The sequence below is a fragment of the Salvelinus alpinus genome, chromosome 21, assembly GCF_045679555.1.
Source record: "Salvelinus alpinus chromosome 21, SLU_Salpinus.1, whole genome shotgun sequence".
Lineage (NCBI taxonomy): Eukaryota > Metazoa > Chordata > Actinopteri > Salmoniformes > Salmonidae > Salvelinus > Salvelinus alpinus.
In genome coordinates, this window is record NC_092106.1 from 7897974 (window position 1) to 7904992 (window position 7019).

Consider the following 7019-nt stretch of genomic DNA (forward strand, 5'->3'; position numbering starts at 1 on the left):
GGTTTCTCGAGTGAGATGGGGGAGCGACAGACCCTCCACTTCAGTCATAAGCCTGGTCTTCACATCTGTTCCATCACAGTGGGGGGTAATAGAGAGATGGGGGAGTTTAGTCAAATACACTTCCACAGCAGTCTATTTGGGTTTGATAAGGATCAATTGGTAAATTACATGCTGGGCTGATTGTGGATCCACAGCGAAAAAGGTCCATTGTGATGCAGTATAGTGGAAATGCTTAGTGTGCTTGTGGAGAGCTACGCTTAGTGGTGTTAAGTACTGGATGGATTGGAGGGGGGTTAAGGGGTGGTACTGGTGATGGGAGGGGTGCTATGAGCACTGAGGAGCTGACATACGTGACGAACAGGGAAAGCAGTGTCATTAAGTAAGGGATCTGGTTGCTAGCTGGGATGTTAGTCTTTGTAGAACATAATTATAAATGTATAAAACACACTTCCTGTCAATCACGCTCCCTGTGCTCCTCAGGGAGTAAGACTTTCTGTCGTCATCATAAAGCACCATGCTGACTACCAGCCTACTGTAGTGTAGAGATTTCAGTCTCAATCCCAGGGAGAAATGCATAAAAAATGTCCTCAAAGAAACCCATTTGGTGCTGTGCCTTCTTCTTTTGGGGAAGACCCTACCATAACACACACTTGGAAAAACCTTGTCCAAAAGGAATGTATTAGATTCATTGAACTGATGCACGGATCGAATCAATAACACACGCTAGTAAGAGCATAGTCATTGTGAAACAATCAGCACGGGAGCAGATAATGAAGGCCAGGTTTCATGGCGTAGCTGGCACGAAGCGTTGTCAAAGATGCCAGCTACATCAAGGTACTGTATATGATAAGACTTCAGTCTGCTGCTGAAACACGGGAGACTCTAGCACTTCCCTAGCTCTCGTCACAAAAACAGGAAAAGTATTAATAAGTGTCTGACACATCCATCTCAACATACTTTTACGTGTGATGAAAACCCCTTGCACATTTTGAGGATAACATCACTTTATCAAATTTTACATTAGCATACAGCTACTCCTGAAGTTCTGTCTTTTTGCCTCCATCTTGAAGCGTGATTTGGTTTTCCTGGCACCTGGGTCCTTAGGGCGAAGACAGGTGGGGTTTCACACTAGTTGAAACTTAATTACCCACCTGACGTGCTCACTAACATGGCATCCTGATTGATAAACCCATGGCTTTGAGTTTGACTTTAAATGATTCGTGGCCTTACGGACTGAATGGAAGAAAACCCGTTTAAGAAGCGCTTGCTAAGCAGGAACCAACACCTGCATTATGAACAGATCATGTGATTTGTCCAAAACTGCTGAGATCTAGCACCTCGGGGGACATTGTTACTGTAGCCTACAGGCTCTGCTCCACATAGAACTAACCAATTTTTCCCAAAACGTTAGCGAGACCCTCCGGCAGGCGATCACGAATGACGACTGAGCTAATTCTCCACACAGAAGCGATATAACACTATACATGAATTTCAAAATGCATCATGAAACATGCATGCACCTTTCATCTTGATGTAGATCTCAGATTAGAGTGAACTATTGTTAAACTGTCTTCATTTTAGAGAGATACATTTTGGGACATTTCAGGAACAAAACTCAACAGTTCCTTGTTGTCTTGACATGATTTGTATTCCATGAAAGCATACATGTTAAGGTCTTCGAGTAAAACAATTATAGCTGTAAATCTCATTTCTGGAAAATCCAACTGATTTCAGGACAATCCTTACAAACCCTCCCAAGGCCAGGATGCTCCACCAGGCCTATTCTCACATTTAAATAGCGAAACCAGGAGCAGATGGTGCAGCCATGTGCCTTATTATAGAGCCATGCTGGCACTGACAGCCACAGACTGGCGGCATGATGTCCTACATGGGCGGAGGGCACTGTCATTTTATTTGTCCCTGCCTGTCACCTGTCTTAGAGACAGAGGGTTAGACGGTGGGAGAGGGGATGGAGGGGGGAGAGAGAATCTTGCAGAAAGTCAGATATCCATCCATCATCGCGGGACAAAGAACGCCAGACAGCACTAATAGATCTCGAGAGATACCTCGGGAGCGCACACACTCTTTGTCAATTTGAGGTCAGTGTATCTCAATATTCCGATGTCAAGTCTTATTTGTCACCTCAAGGGCACAGCAGCATGATAGAAGGAGGGAGATAACAGTCCACACATGCACACAGATCCTTGGCAGCTGTTAAACAACCCAGAGCCAATATCAGCCTACCCATTAACACACACAGGGAGGGGATCAATACAAGAATGCAGAGGGCAACATGTAACTGCCAAAATAGAGGAAACACCAACATAAAGTGTCTTAAAAGGGTGTTGAGCCACCATGAGCCAGAACAGCTTCAAAGCACCTTGGTATAGATCCTACAAGTGTCTGGAACTCTATTGGAGGAATGAGACACCCTTCTTCCATGAGAAATTCCATAATTTGGGGTTTTGTTGATGTTGGTGGAAAACCCTGTCTCAGGCGCCGCTCCAGAATCATCACTGGGACCGTGCTCCCACCCATCTACATGAAGGGCCCCACACACCCCAGCCACCTCATTCCCTTACCATGGGGCAGACGGGTATCAGAGCATGAGGTCTGATACCAACAGGCTCAGAGACAGTTTCTATCTACAATCCATCAGCCTGCTGAACACATGAACTGGACTGACCACCTGCACTGATTCTCCACACCTTGGTACACATACACTCACACACACATATATATATATATATACACACACATATATACATTCGTCCTACATAGGGCTGGGAATTGCCAGGGACCTCACAATACGATATTATCACGATACTTAGGTGCCGATGCAATATGCATTGCTATTCTCACGATTCGATACTGGACTTTTATTGGGATTCCATGATAAAAACAGATTTTGTCACCATACGTCTGCTGCAGAGAGACAAGAGAAAACTAGTTAGGATCAGTGCTGGAAATCAAAGTGCGGAAAACAAATTGGCTCCCTATTTTAAAAAGAAGATGGAAAACAATCTGTGTTTTTGGTGAAGGTACAGCCAAGTAGCGCAAAGATAATATTGCAAAATTGTCAAAAGGATACGATATATTGTCCAAAATAATATCCCGATATGTAACTGTATCTATGTCCCCCCCCCCCCCCATCACTAATGCTACACACACATCACAACTGCCGCTCTTATTATGATTGCTAAAAACGGCATAATTTAAAACACTTTCGCCCCAATCCCCCCTTCGCCAAAACAGGTGTAAATTGTGCCTTCCTGTATTATACTTATGCCAAAATGTTGTCTTAACTTTTATTATTTATTATTGTTGTTGCATTGTCAAGAAGGAACCTGCAAGTAAGAATTTCGTTGGACAGTGTATACCATAGGACTAACCATACTTGATAACTCCAGTAAGTGTTCAATTGGGTTGAGATCTGGTGACTGAGATGGCCATGGTCTGGTTTACATCGCTTTAATGCTCATCACACCATTCAGTGACCACTCGTGCCCTGTGGATGGGGGCATTGTCATCCTATGGGGGCATAGCCATGGTAGCTAAATGAATGGCCCGCCCAGCATTTTTTATACATGACCATAACACATCAGCAACACTATATGCATTCCGTTGCTTTGCCATCAGCGGCGCGTCAATGCGACGTTCTACCTGCTACACAGACTGAGTATGTTTTGAGAGCTGAGAGGGGCAGAAGCTAAGAGTGACTTTATTCTATTTTCCCCTACTGTTCTGTACCATATTAATCCATTATGTGTAAGTACAATAGCTTTGGTCCAACTTTTCGCAAGTACTCATTAAAGGGTTGCTAGTGGTTGTACTAAATGATCTTCTAATTACACAAGTTGCTTTTGTTTACATTGTGAACATAGTCAATGTAGCTAGGTAGCTAGAGTTTGTTAGCTAGTAGCTTCTTGACTAAATATTAGTAAAATAACCAGTGGTTTATAGTCGAGGCCATAACGCAAACCAAAATCAACTTTATTTCTCCGTATTTCAATTCACGAGACGGAATGAACTGCCGCGTCAGCTATCGAGAATGGAACCTCGGCCAAGTCTTGAGCTTGGACGCTGCCATTGGACGCGATGCAACGCGAGCACAACACGGTCAGTAACGCAGCTTTCATTAAGTTCAAAGGAAGCATTCCCTCAATTGCTGTAGTGTAGCAGGACCATAAGCCTGATGGGATGCTAATTGATGAATTAACTCAGGAACCACACCTCTGTGGAACCATCTGCTTTCAGTTACTCAAGTGTTTCCGTTATTTTGGCAGTTACCTGTAGCTAGCCAGACAAACATGCATGTAATAGCTGACCTAGATTGTTTAGTAGCACGTTAACTTTGTTCCCACAGATATAAGAACATTGTCGTGTGAAGCATAACGGACATAGCTCATGTGAGGAGGGACCTGCAAGCTGTGGCTGGTGCTCCGTGGCCCCCTACCTGCGGTACAAAATAAGACATTCCCAGGCACTGCAGCTTGACATTCAGAATTCTCCTTGCTGGATTTACGGTACAAGGGATATAGTGCTAGGTGCTGCATCAGTGGAAAAATACACTGCCATGATTGGGCAATGAGGAGGAGAGACCGCGGCCAAAAGCCGAATTGCACAGGCTCACCTACGTTCATTAGCCGAACAGCCAACTAGCTCAGGTGGAACGGATTCATTAAAAGTGGTCTTGCGTTATGCAATGCCAATGGAAGCGAATGATTAAAAGTAATTTAGAATTATTAAAGAAACACAGGTCCACCAGTGTGCAATAGAAAATAAAAAAGGCTAGACCAGACGTTAAATTGTTCCACTACTTATCACATTACTCATATGCACAGGCATTTCCTGAACTTCCTCCTCCCAGGGTGTCAATTGATTTTGTGAGGCACATAAGTGTCCCAACATAAACCCTGTATAGTCTTGTGGAATTGCAACGTGATTGAAGATCGATTTCACAGACACGGTCTCGCCCTTTTTCTTTCTTTTCGAAAAGGATCAACATAAATAAACACGTAGGCTAGGATCTGTTCGGCCAACATGGTTGAAAATAATTTCCAAATGCATTCTTCATAATCAATACTGTCTTCACATTTTTGGTTACCATCTCCGATAGGCCATAGTGCACTTGACACACAATCGAATCGATTTAGAAAAGGACAGGACTTAAGACGCATATTTCACAAAGTCTCAAATCAGTTTGATGCGCTGTAAGAGTGCATGCAGTATTTGTCACAAAACAAGACAGAGAAGAATGACCAGATAAAATAATGTTAAGAGTAAATATCTGGATGGGGAAACAAACTTGATAATAACCACATCTACATTTCCTGTGGTTGTTTGTGGTGAGACAATCAAACGAGACTAGAGTAGTCATCTTTCTGCTAACGGATCATGATTTGAGGTTTTACTTTTGAATGGTGCAATAGCCTATCCATAGACCATTACACAGCATTCTGTTGTAGACCCCCACCACGTCAAACAAACCACACCTGATCCACACCTCGTATTAGCCTACCATAAAATGCAATTACACATGGAACTCCACTGTCACACAACAGCTCAATGTGACAATACTTGTACATCTGTAGAAACAATTATCAATTTTCTCTTACTCTGTTTTGTCCGAATTTCTAAATCTTTCATATGAGAAAACAATGAAATCATGATGATAGGTGGTTACCTCTGTTCCTGAGCCCGATGTTACCTCTCCGTTGTCTGTCAATCTCCAGTAGGCTATGCAACGAGGTAAATAGCCCGAGTAGATTTGAGCAAGAAATGCATCGATTTGCCGCCGGTCTGCTTCCCCAGTAGCAGAGTGAAGAAGCACCACAACCAGACAATATTTCTGGACTTGGTGCTCAAAGAACACTCACTTGCACCGCGGAGGGCAGTTGCGTTGCAATTAGTTCCCACGTATATTATCACACAAATGAGTAGCATCTATGCGTGGGATATCCAAGTATGACATTTCTTCCGTTTTAGCGTCAAATGACTCGACCCAGACAGAAAAGACTTGTTTCCAAATGTTTTCTCCAGAACACAATCGTCCTTCCATATAGTGGCAGTGATTGTAAATTAATCTGCTGAGTCCAGCATATCCGCGCCCAAATTTCGATCGTTAGTAGCCTTGTTGAGGCAGGAATATCCGTATCAGATATACATCCTTGGTGCGAAGACCTAGAAGTTCAGTCGGTGGTGTCCAGTGCTAACCTGACGACTCACACTACATTATTCCGCTGCTCTGTAGTTCGCGGAGAAGAAACTAACGTCCGTGGGCGTGGCGTACCGTTTGGCCGGAGCAAGGAGTCTGGGTAGCCAGACAAGTCCGGTGCAGCACTGACAGGCAGTGAGCGGCCGGCAGCGGTCCCCGGTGCGAAGTGAGGGGCGTTTTGAGGAGAGGTTTGAGCCAGTTCACGCATGCATCGCGCCCCTCTGTGCACTGATTATTAACATAGCCTTCTCTCCACAGCTACAATCCGCAGCCGGCCAAAAAGCTCTTTCCACCTCCGACTTCTATTGGCAAAATGGTACTGCGTTTATGGGATTACAAATCGGAAATAAGGGTAACGATGACTGTCAAATCATGCACGAGACAGTGTATTGACTGCTGTCAAAGAATACGTCGTATTGACATTAAAGCCTTCATCGCAAAACGGAGGACTCCTTATCAAATAGAAAAAAAAGCTCACCATTTAGGATGATGATGCGTGCGCGTTGATGAAGCGTCTACATTAACCAACCCACAGCGGGGAGTGGATTACTGTGCTCAATTGACATGTTTGAGATTTCATAGGATTATTTTAACGTGCGCAATTATAGGATTAATTTGAAGAAATGTTGTGCACACAAACCACTATTTTTTTCAGAGTCATATGATGGGGATCGTGCAGAGAGGGGCTGTGTGTATCCTTTCTGATACATGTAGATCGAACATGTAATATAGGCTATTATATTTAAATTAATATTGATTAAGACTAGATACCACAATGACTCAATCGCACCAGTGAAAACTG

At 43.7% G+C, this 7019-nt stretch overlaps 1 protein-coding gene across 3 annotated transcripts in view; it reads right to left on the bottom strand.

The window, feature by feature from the left end:
- Window positions 1–6674, bottom strand: part of LOC139547726 (leucine-rich repeat and fibronectin type III domain-containing protein 1-like protein) — a 119860-nt gene extending 113186 nt beyond the window's left edge. For all 3 annotated transcript variants that reach the window (XM_071356746.1, XM_071356747.1, XM_071356748.1), the window contains exon 1: window positions 5687–6674. The gene's annotated coding sequence lies outside the window, so the exon portion shown is untranslated. The remainder of the gene's footprint in view (window positions 1–5686) is intronic.
- Window positions 6675–7019: the final 345 nt, after the last annotated feature.